The 15,061-nt window shown below is 36.7% G+C and overlaps 1 non-coding gene across 1 annotated transcript; it reads right to left on the bottom strand.

Annotated features, from left to right (window-relative positions):
- Positions 1–14,754: 14,754 nt before the first annotated feature.
- On the bottom strand, positions 14,755–14,861 carry LOC141617888 (small nucleolar RNA R71). The gene has a single exon (XR_012531235.1). It is a non-coding gene; the product is annotated as a small nucleolar RNA R71 (small nucleolar RNA).
- Between the last annotated feature and the right edge of the window lie 200 nt (positions 14,862–15,061).

The raw sequence follows: 15,061 nt of genomic DNA, 5'->3' as shown, positions 1-15,061 counted from the left end.
CCTAATAGAAGTAGAGTAATGAATGAGGAGAGGAAATTCTCCAAATTCTTGGATATGTTGAAGAAACTCGAAGTTTCACTACCTTTCACCGAGGTAGTGACACAAATGCCACTCTACACAAAATTCTTGAAGGATGTGTTGACAAAGAAGAGACGCATTGGAAGAGATGGTCTAGTGACTCTTAGGGGGCAATGTAGTGCGGTCTTACTCAATCCCATGCCGGAGAAACAACAAGATCCGGCTAGTTTTTCTATTCCATGCATGGTGGGTAATGTGAGCATTAAGAAGACACTTTGTGATCTTGGTGCTAGTGTTAGCATACTTCTGCTCCCTATTGCAAGGAAAGTTGGGTTGCATGACACGATTCCTACTTCCATGACCTTATAACTAGCCGATAGGTCGGTACAAATACCAATGGGTGTCATTGAAGATGCGCCGGTTAAAGTGGGCAATTTCTACATCCCGGCGGACTTTGTAGTTCTTGACATTCCGGAGGATCAACAAACTCCTATTATAATTGGAAGACCTTTCTTGGAAACCGCGGATGTCAACATTAGTGTCAAGGAAGGGAAGCTCACCTTCAAAGTGGGAGGGAATGTGGTTATGTTTTCTTTGACCGGAGCCATGTCACAACCTATGTTTGAGAGTGTCTACTCTATAGACACGTTAGAAGAGGCTATTGAAGATGCTAAGGATAAATGCTCGGGGGAGCATTTGGAGGAAGATTATGAAGCTCTACCACCTATCATTACTGAAGTTGAGGGTATCTACTCTCCAAAGGTAGATCTTAAACCTTTACCCCCCCTCCCTTGAGTATGCCTATCTCGATGAGGCAAACTCCTTCCCCGTGATCATCAATGCGGACCTAATGGCATCTCAAAAAGAAAAACTCTTAAAAATTCTTAAAGAAAATAAGAAAGCCATTGGGTATAGCCTTGATGATCTCACGGGAATCAATCCTCGAGTGTGTATGCACCGCATCACGCATGAGGATGGAGTCACTCTTTCCGCCCAACCTACGAGAAGGTTAAATGAGAAATTGAAGGAGATGGTAAGGAAGGAAGTTGATAAGTTGGTTGAGGCCGGAATTATCTACTCCATCTCGGGGAGCGATTGGGTGAGCCCGGTTTAAATCGTCGCCAAAAAGGGCGGTATGACCGTGATTGAGAATGAGGAAGGTGAACTCATTTCCACCCGACTGGTCACGGTTTGGAGGATGTGCATTGACTATAAAAAGCTTAATTCCGCCTCAATCAAAGATCACTTCCCCTTACCATTCATTGACCAAATGCTCGAGAGGCTTGCAAACCACGAGCATTTTTGCTTCCTTGACGGGTACTCCGGGTTTTTTCAAATACCCATCCACCCGGATGATCAAGCAAAGACAACCTTTACTTGTCCTTACGGGGTCTTCGCATATCGAAGAATGCCGTTTGGCCTTTGCAACGCTCCCGGGACATTTCAACGGGCCATGATGTCTATCTTTTCCGAGTACATTGAGAAGTCTATGGAGGTGTTCATGGACGATTTTAGTGTCCATGGCACCTCATTTGATGATTGCCTAAAGAATCTTTCCCTTGTGCTCCAAACATGCATCCGATATAATTTGAAATTGAATTGGGAGAAGTGGCATTTTATGGTGCAAAAGGGAGTAGTTCTAGGGCATGTTATTTCTAAGGAGGGGATCCAAGTGGATAAAGCAAAGGTAGAGGTGATTGAGAAACTTCCCCCACCCACAAATGTCAAGGGTGTGAGGGGTTTCTTAGGCCATGCTGGGTTTTACCGAACGTTTATCAAAGATTTCGCAAAAATCGCTAAACCCCTAACCTCACTTTTGGCTAAAGACACTCCCTTCATATTTGATCAATCTTGTGTTGAACGCTTTTGTATGTTCAAGCATGCCTTAATATCGGCTCCAATAGTACAGCCGCCGAATTGGGACCTCCCCTTCGAATTGATGTGTGATGCAAGTGATTTTGCATTGGGGCGGTTTTAGGTCAAAGGCAAGACAAGAAACTCCATGTGATAGCCTATATAAGCAAGACCTTAGACAATGCTCAATGCAACTACACTACCATGGAGAATGAAATGTTGGCGGTGGTGTATGCTTTTGAGAAGTTCCGGCCTTACATCCTATGCTCCAAAGTCATTGTCTACACGGATCATACCGCCATCAAGCAACTTATGGTCAAGAAGGATGCTAAGCCGAGATTGATCCGTTGGGTATTATTATTGCAAGAGTTCGATGTCACAATCAAAGATAAACCGGGTTCCGAAAACCTTGTTGCGGATCACTTATCAAGGTTGACTAAAGAAGCCCGGGGAGATGTTGATGATGGGATTCCCATTAATGAGTGGTTACCCGATGACTCTATTTTAGCTATCACGCACTCCGACCCTTGGTATGCGGGTATTGCTAACTATTTGAGCTCTAGCTTTATTCCGGAGGAACTTGACAACCAAGCTAGGAAGAAGTTGAGATATGAGTGTAGGAGGTATGTATGGGAAGATCCTTTCTTATATAGGAGATGCAATGATGGAATTTATAGAAGATGTGTCAGTCATGAGGAAGGCAAAGCAATCTTTCAAGCTTGCCATGCTATGACATATGGAGGCCATTTGTCCACCTCTAGGACTCAAGCTCGGGTTCTCCATTGTGGAGTTTATTGGCCTTCTCTATTTAAGGATGCTTATGCCTTGGTCCATGCATGTGATTCTTCCCAAAGAAGAGGCAACATTTGAAGGCGTAATGTCTGCCTGTGAACAATATCATAGAAGTGGAACTCTTTGATGTATGGGGTGTGGACTTTATCGGACCGTTTCCGTTATCTTTCGGCAACTAATACATTTTGGTTACGGTGGACTACGTAATGATTCAAGAGTGGTGACCAAACTTTTCAAGGAGTACATATTTCCCCGCTTTGGAGTACCTCAGGCCGTTATAAGCGATGGTGGGTCACACTTCATTAACCGCACCATCTATGCTTTACTCAAGAAATATGGTGTTCGACATAAAGTGGCTCTTTCCTACCACTCCCAAACCAATGGGCAAGTGGAGGTGTCAAATCGGCAAATCAAGGCTATTCTAGAGCGGGTGGTGAATAGGTCTAGAAAGGATTGGAGCACCAAACTCAATGATGTGCTATGGGCTTTAAGGACCGCTTACAAGACCCCGATAGACACTACTCCCTATCGCTTGGTCTTTGGCAAGTCTTGCCATCTACCTCTTGAGTTGGAACACCGGGCAAGATGGGCTCTTAAGGAGCTAACCTATGACATAGATGTTGCGGGAAACAAGCGGTTCCTCCAACTTTATGAGCTTGATGAGTTACGGTTGGATGCTTATGAGAATGCCAAACTTTACAAGGAGCGGACTAACACTAATGGAAAAAAAAACCCTATTGCGTCAGTTGTAGAGGGCCTTTTGCGTCGGTTTTTTACTAACGTATTGATGTGACCATTATTTGAGTGTATTTAGTCCCCGAATTAGCCTTGTTCCCATGCTTTTTAGTGCATATTTGGGTCATTTATTGTCTCTAGTCCTTTGTTTTGCGTATTCTTTGAGGTTTTGTCCCTTTGGTAGGAAAGGAGTGCAAACCTTGCATTTTCATGGCAAAATAGAGCTAAATTATAGTAGTTGGGCAATGATGGGAAAAGATCCTTGCATCTCCGATAAAATCCCTGAGGATTATTGGAAGAAGAAGGAAGAAAAGAAGAATGGAAGAAGCTGACTCAGAATCCGAGCGGATTGCCCACAATCCGCCCGTCCAAGACCAGGAATCCGAGCGTCTTCTCCAGAGGGACGCTCGTCCAAGAAGACCACAATCCGCCCGTCTAACAATGAATCCGCTCGTCCAAAAGCCAGACAATCCGCTCGTCCCGTGCCCTGGACGCTCGGATTGCGTTATAGCTATTCCGTTTTCTTCTTGTTCTATGAAGGATGCGCATATTTCGGAAAGACCGGCAAAAGGGAGACCGGCATCTCTCTCAAAGAGGAGCGATTCCTCAAGGACTTAATCGTCATTTAAGCCCTTAGTAAACCCTAATTTGTGTACCTAATCCCCACTATAAATACCCCATTAGTCTAATTAGATAAGCATGTTCTTCTTATCAATTCCTAGTGTAGTTTATATCAATCTAATCTCTCTTTAATCTTGTAATCAACTTTTAATCAAGTCTTAATACAAATCTCATTTCCTTAATCTCTCTTTTGTTCATCTTTTATTTGGGTAATTGAAGATTATTTGGGTTATTATTGGGAGATTGACAACCTTCCAATCAATCATCAGGTACTTCTATTATTCTTTGCTTTATTATTGGAATCATTAGTAGGTATAATTCTCTTAATCCCTTTTTAATTATTGTTAATCATCTTCATTTATTCATCATGTTTTACTTTGTTGGTATGATTGACAACCTTGCTAGCATGTTCAACATGATAATGAGTGAATAGTTTCCTTAACTAGGGTTAATGGGTAATTAGGGGAAACCAACATGGGGGATGATTCATGCTTAAATTAATATGTTTTCATAGTTTATTTCCTTGCTTGTTGTGATCTCAACTCATGCACGCACATGTTATGTTTGATTGAAATGCGAGCCTATGAATCCTTGCATTTTTTTTACCCATCACTTACCATTTCAATGAGACTTGTAAGATATAAACCAACTCGAGTCTCATTAGACCATGCATGTAGTTTAGTAGGGAAGATTAAGTCGACTTGTAGGTGTTGTACAATCTAATCGATTCGGCTCCGGGACCCAAACTTTCCTAGGATTGTAAGATATAAACCAACTCGATCCATCACAACAATAATTGCTTGCTTATAATTTGAGAATATGATTGTATCATCAATTCCCATGAATCCCCTATGACCCCATGACACCCTAGTGCCTTTTATCAATTGTTTACATCCTTTTTAAGCATCTTGCTTGTTTACTTTCATTGCTATTTAGTTTAAGTGATCTTCTATTCAAAGCCCAAATTGTGACACCCCTAGACACCGCTACTTGAAATTGAAAATCTCACTTCAATACCCGTCCCTTGGGATCCGACCTTTACTTGCCTCTTTACTAATTGTAGATTTATTTGTGAAGTTATAAATATTCTTTTGGTCTAGGTTCTCCTAACGACAAGTACCGAAAACTAAACCTCCAAGTGAGTACGACCAAAAATGGCGCCGTTGCCGGGGACGGTGTTAACTTGATTTAGATTTTCTTAGATTGTTATTAGTTGTGTCTTTCTTTTCCTTGGGGAAGTAAAACTCCTCAAGGTTTGTTCTAATTGTTTTCGAGTTGTTTGATATTTTGCATGTCTAGAAGATCACAAGGTAACTTGTTACCCTTTGATCACGAAATTGAAAGGACTTTGACAATCAATAGATGACTTGCTAGAGGAACTTTGAGAGGTATTGGTGAGGTTGTAGATATTCAACCAAACACTATTGAGTTCATCAACCCTTTTGCAAGAGAAGGTGAGCAGAACCCTGTTGGAATATGTGTCCTCCGACAATAATGCGATCACGACTGTTGATCATGATGATCACATGTTTAAATCTCATTATATAGAATACAATTGGGAAGTAATTTTGTTACTGTCAACTGGTCAACATATATCGGTAATGATTGGCTGACTAGAGTTTGACATTACTGTCGCGTGACGTTGGTGATCAGTTGACCCCCTAGGTCATACCTATAGGGCAACACTCTTAATTGATTATTTAATTAATCTTATAATGTTGCGAGTTAATTAAATTACTTGAAAATTGACAGACGATTTTGGAAGTAAAATTTACGTATCATATTGAAATGTGATTAAATAAGATACGGTCTGAGTAATTGAATTGTATCATTACTCGGATGAAATAATTGTTTAATGTAACAATTAAATTTGAATGAATTGTTATAAATACAATCAGTTGTAATTTATAATTGGTAAAATTTTGGCACAAGTAATTATGAAATTACTAAGTCGATTTTTGTATGTGACGTATTTTTATTAATACGTTGATTTTTAATATGATAAAAATACATAACAAGTTTATGTGACATGTGACATGTAACATATTGACAATTGACAAAATTAATATGGAATCCATATTAACTAAAAGTGCCGAAAATTGGAGGAGTTTTAAGCTAATTAATTGTTTAATTAGTAGCTAAACATAATGATTGTTTTGCTTTAGTAGCCATGCAACCCTACTACTCCTTGTGAAGACAAATGTGGGCATGCATTGGCTCACCTTAACCTCTCCTCTTACACGGTTTTGGGAAGAAAAACCCATCATTGTTTTTCCTATAATTTTTACCTAATAATATACTAAGAGTAGTGTATTATTATTCATTCAACTCATCATCCAAAATATAAGTTCTAGTGAGAAGAAAAATCCTCCTTCCTTCTCTCATAAAAACCAAAATATTCAAGTGTTAAATAATATTTTGGTTCAATTTTCTACCTTATTAATATTATACTAGTACTTATAATATTAATTTGTATTAAGAGATAGCCTTGGGTATAAAGCTTGGGGAGAGATCCTATACTTGGATCTTTGTTCTTCCATAAGGAAAAGCTCAAGAACAAAAGAGAAAGGTGATCTCTCTTGTGCCCATTAAACCGAAATTATCAAAGTAAGGACATGATTTCTCCTCTATTTTATTATTGTTTGCATGCATAAAATCCACATTTAATTTTATGACAAATTAATTTCGACATATAAGAGTATGTTAGTATGTATATGAATCTACATTTCCTTCAATCGGTATCAAGAGCCACGGTTGTTTGCATGCAAATCGGTTAAAAGTTTTTCCGAGTTATAAGAATAACAAATAAAACTTGTAAAATTTGTGTTATTATGAGATATCATGAGATCAATCCATGCATGTTAATATTTCTGGTCCTAAAATGTTTTAGGATATTTTGGTTAATTTTTCGGATTTTTATTGTTCATATTTTACTATAATGACATTTAAATGTGATTTTATGAGTAAAAATGTCATTTTTGGTCTAAGATTAGCTATACTTCGAATTTTTTCATTGATTTTTGGATATGTTGTAACATATATTATTTTGAGATAACCTGTAAATTTTCATAATTTTTGGACTTGTTATGCTCGAAAAATGAATTTCTCATTATTAAATTCGGATTTAAGTGAAAAATAGGTTAATATGAGTAAAATTTCGAATCTGGTCATAGAAAATTAATATGTTGTCACATGCAATTTTACAAGATGTGTGTAAAATAATTGGCTATAAAGAAGTCTTTTTGCATGATTTATGAATTTTTGAAGAAAAATAGCATAAATAGTGACATTATTAGTGAAAATTAATAAAACATAATCCATGACTTAGGAAAAACGTCTAATGTTTCATTTTATTATCTTTTTCAGATCTAAAATTGAAAAGTTAGTGAAAATAATTTTTCCATGTTTTTATGATTATTTTATTAAAAATCGATAAACCGCAACATTGTTTTTCCGGTAAATTTTCGAAATTTTTAACCTAAGATTTTGAACATTATGAGTGTCATGGAATTTTTCCAGAATGTTCATGAGTTTAAATTTCAAATTTTGAATTTATTTGAAATTTTGTGATTTATTTGAAGTTTAATAGCTTATTTTGTAATTTTTAGTCCATTTATGAACAATTTTATAAAATATGGGTTAATTATGGTCAAATTATTAGTGAAGACTATATTTTGAGTCCTAAGAGGTTAGGGTAATTAACTTATGCATAAATATGAGTTTATGTATTTTTGTGATTATAAAAATGTTGAAATCACGCAAATCCGTAAAAACCGAGTAATATACGATATTGGCATATTAAAGGCGATTTAGCATAAAATTGAGCATGTTCTTACATATTATAATGCTGCATTTTCTTTATGATTGTCATAATTTTAATTTATGTAATTTTTGAATTATGTAATTTTACTTAGTATGGCATAAGTTAATTATGTAATTTTACTTAGTATGGCATAATTTTTGAATTATGTAATTTTACTTAGTATGTAATTTATGTAATTTTTGAATTATGTAATTTCCCGAAATGTATGGGATTATCGATTCGGTTGTAATTTTTATTGTGATCTCGTATCACCGTTTTGTAATTTAATAGATTTATTTTATTTTAGTTACAAATGTATAATAGGAAATTATGTAATTTGTTATGTAATTTTATTCATTCCGGAGTTCCCAAAGACGGATTTCTTCAAGAATGGCGATACATAAAGACGGTGTTACCTCGAGATGCGTGCCACAACCGAAGTTCAAGGGACCAATGGAGTTGGTTTCCGAATATGTAATAGTTAAATAGTTTTTCTATTTTAGGAAAGGCCATACTAGGATTTTTTTTTATCTTTATGCTTGCATTTTATTTTATGTCACATGCATCGCTAAATCGCCATAACTAAAACATGCATCCTTATTTTATCGAGTTTATCGACCGTGTCAATTCAAATTATCGTAGTTCACCGCTTTAGTTCACTTAAAACGTGATAGATAATAGATTGACATGACCTCTCGCTAAAACAATTAATTGAGACATAGCCTTACCGAATAGTAGAAACCATGAAAACCTATTTCGCGAGGGAGTGCACTCGGCTACCCCGGGGTACAAACCTTGTTACGTAGGGGAAGTGGGTGATAAATGTCTAATCCACCGAATTCATGTTGATGAGGGTTTCATCGGCTACCCCGTGCCTAAGTTAATGTGGGTTTGGATAATGGACACATTTATTCGAAATTTGGATTGAACTCAACAAAAGTAATCGATGAGGGTTTCATCGGCTACCCCGTGCCCTTGTTGATGTGTTTTGGGCTATAGATAAATATTAGAGTAATTTTATCGACCAAGAGTTCTAAAAGTAGAATCGATTAAAAGTTAATCCACCGAGTTATATTGATAAAGGTTTCGTCGGCTACCCCATGCCTAAGTCGATATGAATTTGGGTCTTGGAATCATTTATCTAGTTGGGTAGAGGTCACTAGAAAAATGCATAAAACTTGTTTAAATCATACATTTTTACGAGTATTATTAAAACGACAATTGTTTTACTCCTTATATTTTGTTTTGTAGACCACTTCTTTTTCATAACAAATGGCAACATCAACACCAACTCCTAATGCTACACCACTCGCTAGTTCGTCTTGGCTCCGATCCTTTATGGATCGATGTAAACTTGAAAAGAATGGGTCAAATTTCTCCGAATGGGATGCCCAACTCGAGTTAGCCGCCGAAGGTGACGACAAGCTTCGTTACCTTACCGAGGCCTCTCCACCCGAACCCTCCACTAGGTCCACCGCGGCCACTAGGGAAGCCTATGAGACTTACCAAAAGGAGTCCGCCGCAATGAAAAATGTCTTGATATTTGCGATGGAGGCGGACCTCCAAAGGAGAGCCTTCAAAATGGGCAATGCTAATGAGATTTACTCCAAACTTGTGACCATGTTTTCACAAACTCCGCGGATCGTCCAATATAAGGCGGCCGCGGCATTCTTTGAGCTCGACTTGAAAGAGGGCCAAAAGGTTAGCCCTCATGTGCTCAAACTCATGGAGCTTGTCGAGACCTTGAAAATTCAAAAGGTTGAAATCCCCAAAGAACTCATCGTAGATAGGATTCTACACTCCTTGTCCAAAGTCAAGGCATATGTGCAATTCCGGGTGAATTTCAACATGCAAGACAAGGATGTGTCTCTTGAGGAGTTGCACAAGTTACTTGTGCAAGCCGAGAGGGACATGGGGTTAAATGTGAACCCTCCCAAAGATGTGATTAACATAAGCACAAAGAGTAAGGGGAAGTTCAAGAAGAATGGAAAGAAGGGTAAAAAACAAGCTCCCACATTCACCAAAGCTATGTCTTGTGAAGCTAGCACATCCAAAGTCAAGAAGGGTCCTCTTGATAAATGCCATTATTGTAATGGCATGGGACATTGGAAAAGAAATTGTTCCAAATACCTTGGTGATATCAAAGCTGGAAAGATCACTCCAGTAGGTAAATGACTAACCTTCTTTTATGTTTCTAAATTCAACTATGGTATTATGATGCAAAGTTGTGATAATGTATCTCCCTTTTTATTGTAAATAGGGCCTCCACCAAGCAAAGACAAGGGAAAAGAAAAACAAGCATGAGAAACCATGGAGAAGCTAAGGATAGCTTTTGTGGAGCTTTGTTTTTCACTGTCTTATTTTAAGTTATGTTTTGAATTTTTAGAACTTTAAGTTTCCGTGTTCGACATGGAAAAGTATTTTGGATAATGGTTTGTATTTTGGATGATGGTGACTTGGTTTGCAACCAAAGTCACCCGTTTTTATCATTTATCCTTTATGTTCTAAAATTTCATCTTTAAATGCTTGCGTTTTGAAACATAAGATTATTCACTTAAAGGTGATCTAATAGACAATTATAATGACGGGTTTCATTATATGTCCACATGCTTAAGGCTTGTGTATGATCATTTATAAAGTGATTCTGAGTCTATGAACTCTCTTAAAGGTATGTCAATCATCAAGTACACATAAGAATTCAATAACAATTAGTCTACCTATGAGGTAGTTCTCCTTATAATTCAACATCATTAATTTGTGTCTCATATGCTATCTTTGAATGTTTAGTGTATTTATTCTAAAGATAGAGTGGGAGAAAAATGAGGACACAACACACAAGACAAAGATCAAATTGTGTTTTTGTGTATATGAAGATCTACGCAAGAGAGAATGATTTGAATAAAGGTATATCTATTTACATAGTATGCCGAATAGATGAGATCTATGGTCTCAAGTTAGTTCTATATGACTAAAGAGACCAAGTGTAATAATCATAAGAGTATATTCTCAAGATAACTACACGAGGAGACCAAAAGAAGTTTTGGAATAAAATGACTAATGTAAAGTCTTAACAAGTTTTTGACTAAGTTTATGAAACATTTGACCAATAGTTTCAACCATGAGATTTACTTAAGAGCCTAAATGAATCAAAGTAACATACTAGTTATGATCGAGTTGCAAAATTGATATACCGATATCTTCAATGGCCAAAGTTTTAACCACGCAAATGTCATTGCTTAACCTCCCTATGAAATGGTTAAACCTCCTTCCAAAAGGGTAATTGTGAAGGACGTATTCTAGATATTGTTTATATTTGAATAATGACATTACTACACATCATTATGACATGAGTGTGTTGGGGATTTAAAATCCCTTTCCGTAAGGTTGAGATGAGACCACTTCAAAATAGGTATTTTGAAAGGATATGATGGGAACATATATGGTTTTATCCTAGTAACTTGGCAAAGCAATTTATATTTAAATTCTTGAAGAAAAATTTCGATTGAGAAGTCAATTTCGAAATGTGTTGAATTGAGTGGGAGTTAGGAAAATATCATGTGAAGACATGGAATTTAGTGGGAGCTATCATCCTTGAATGTTTAAAACTCATCACTCATTAAAGAATGACGAGCAAATACCTTCTTTCATAAAGAAGCTTTTGAGTTTTCAATTCTGGATGAAAATGGACAATGATGAATCCAATTACATCAAGAGATGTTGGATTAGTTATAAGAGATACACATCATATCAACATTCACATAGGTTATTCATGTAGATGAAAATGGAATTACCATTAGCAGTCATGGTCGTTCATTGAACCTATGAACGGTTGATCACATGATTATTAGTAACTAATGTTTCCGCCATTAGAAAAATCATATACATGTCCAATTATGAATCATATGCATAAGAGCATGATGATTGATTGGTAAGCCATAATAGAAACGTCATGAATTCTCGAATAGAATCCGATGAGCGATTTCAGTGATTGACGGAATGTTCTATTGTGTGTCAAGAGGTTGCACATATTGTAGAAAATCCGAGCACATATGAGGATTTATGAGAATCCCAAATCTTTCAAGCCCAGAAAGAGAAATAAGAAGTTTTGGAAAGATGCTTGGTTGAATAAGAGGTTATTCAAAAACAATCTTTCCTAGTAAAGCTAGGACTTGTGAGAAGTGCTAAGCTAAATAATCTTGTCAATTGTTACAAGATTCTACAAAACATATACCTAGTGCATTGTGTGTGGATGGAATACTTGATTGGTACAAGTTGTATTATTCATCGCAAATTCGTTCGTTATGAGATGATCGATAAGAAAGTTCTTTCAAGTTAAAGAACCAAAACAAAGGTCGAGAACCTTGATGTGTACTTGGTACGATTCATGCTATGAAAGAGAACATGAATGTGAAGGAAAATGCAAGTGTAAGAAGTTTGAACACATGGACACATGGGATGTTAAACTTCTATTGCAATCAATAAGTGTTTACACTTATGATAAACATCACAAGGTTGTAATATGATATTGACTACCCGAGTGTGATGTCGACATTTGTCGTTTGAGTTATTATTAACTCACCTTGTACTTTGTTGTATCCAAACGGGTTGTAGAGACAATTGAACCCCGTTAAAGTGAACACGGATTAACATTGTATTTGCCCATAGTTACTTGTATGAGGTGACGTCTCGAAGTGACTAGAGTGTGATGCGATTGATGGCAAATTCAAGTGCCATAGAGTCATGTGAGATGACTAATCGATCACATAGGCAGACTGTTAGGAACATTTTGTCGGGCCTAATGACCGCTTATAGAGTTCTGGCAAATTTATATAGCCTGGTCGTGGCGACAGCTACTATAGTATTCGAATGAGTCGATTCTTTTGACTAAAGACTATTCGCCTAAGATAACACAGTTTCAGATTAACTTTGATTTGTGTTACTACGACCTTCGTAAATGGGGTCAAATGGGCATATTTTGGGTTATGATGGCTGTGGCTAGTCGAAGGGAATGAGTGCGATAGGAATTGTCCACCCCTAGTCAGGGTTATAAAAATATCTCAGGGCCACTCGAGGAGTAATGAACTGGAAATGCGTGGCCACGCTCGGAAAGTATCTATGATAGATAAGTCCGGTCAAACAGTTATTCTCCAGATCGAGGAAACCACTCTCGATATGATCACTTGCAAGTACGACCTGAAAGACACCTTACATTGAGTGGGAGATAGTAATAGGACAAGAGAATTGGTGACGCACACTTGTCAAGGACAAGTGGGAGATTGTTGGAATATGTGTCCTCCGACAATAATGCGATCACGACTGTTGATCATGATGATCACATGTTTAAATCTCATTATATAGAATACAATTGGGAAGTAATTTTGTTCTTGTCAATGGTCAACATATATCGGTAATGATTGGTGACTAGAGTTTGACAATACTGTCGTGTGACGGTGGTGATCGATTGACCCCTAGGTCATACCTATAGGGCAACACTCTTAATTGATTATTTAATTAATCGTATAATGTTGCGAGTTAATTAAATTACTTGAAAATTGACGGACGATTTTGGAAGTAAAATTTACGTATCATATTGAAATGTGATTAAATAAGATACGGTCTGAGTAATTGAATTGTATCATTACTCGGATGAAATAATTGTTTAATGTAACAATTAAATTTGAATGAATTGTTATAAATACAATCAGTTGTAATTTATAATTGGTAAAATTTTGGCACAAGTAATTATGAAATTACTAAGTCGATTTTTGTATGTGACGTATTTTTATTAATACGTTGATTTTTAATATGATAAAAATACATAACAAGTTTATGTGACATGTGACATGTAACATATTGACAATTGGCAAAATTAATATGGAATCCATATTAACTAAAAGTGCCGAAAATTGGAGGAGTTTTAAGCTAATTAATTGTTTAATTAGTAGCTAAACATAATGATTGTTTTGCTTTAGTAGCCATGCAACCCTACTACTCCTTGTGAAGACAAATGTGGGCATGCATTGGCTCCCCTTAACCTCTCCTCTTACACGGTTTTGGGAAGAAAAACCCATCATTGTTTTTCCTATAATTTTTACCTAATAATATACTAAGAGTAGTGTATTATTATTCATTCAACTCATCATCCAAAATATAAGTTCTAGTGAGAAGAAAAATCCTCCTTCCTTCTCTCATAAAAACCGAAATATTCAAGTGTTAAATAATATTTTGGTTCAATTTTCTACCTTATTAATATTATACTAGTACTTATAATATTAATTTGTATTAAGAGATAGCCTTGGGTATAAAGCTTGGGGAGAGATCCTATACTTGGATCTTTGTTCTTCCATAAGGAAAAGCTCAAGAACAAAAGAGAAAGGTGATCTCTCTTGTGCCCATTAAACCGAAATTATCAAAGTAAGGACATGATTTCTCCTCTATTTTATTATTGTTTGCATGCATAAAATCCACATTTAATTTTATGACAAATTAATTTCGACATATAAGAGTATGTTAGTATGTATATGAATCTACATTTCCTTCAAACCCAACACAAAATCAACCCACAATGCCTAAATTTTCATCACATTCCGTACCAACCGAGGAGAACCTACCCAATGGTACTCCCACACCACAACACTTAACCGGAAACTTCATTGCCAAATCCGAATTTATCCAATTAGTCAAGTCAATTTGGGGGGATGCCTAGTGAAGACCCTCACTCTCACATGGAGACTTTTTGTGACTATTGTGATGCGATTTCACAAACCGGTGTAACTCAAGACCAAATTCGATGGGTCTTATTTCCTTTTTCTCTAATTGACACCACCAAACAATGGTTGAAAGGCCTTGATAAGGCCACTCTTGGAATTGACTCTTAGAAGAAATTGGCTCTAGCTTTCTACAAAAAGTTCTACCCACCGGAAAATACTAACATGCTAAGAGCTCAAATTACGGGCTTTAAGCAAAGAGATGAAGAATCTTTGTATGAAGCTTGGGAGCGGTTCAAAGGAATTTGTCGCTCATGTCCTCATCATGGACTTAGCGAGTGGTTCTTGGCACAACAATTTTGGAATGGTCTTTATGAAGACTCAAGAAACATTCTCAACATGGGATCAAATGGTATGTTCACCGAAGTTGACGATAATCAAACTTGGAACAAGATTGAGGAAATGGCGGTCCATAATTCACAATATAGTAGACCTCGCATGGCTACTAGAGAAGGAAAGCATGAAGTGGACT

The sequence above is a fragment of the Silene latifolia genome, chromosome 1 (genome assembly GCF_048544455.1).
Source record: "Silene latifolia isolate original U9 population chromosome 1, ASM4854445v1, whole genome shotgun sequence".
In the NCBI taxonomy this organism is placed as follows: domain Eukaryota; kingdom Viridiplantae; phylum Streptophyta; class Magnoliopsida; order Caryophyllales; family Caryophyllaceae; genus Silene; species Silene latifolia.
This window is presented reverse-complemented; position numbering and strand designations above follow the sequence as displayed.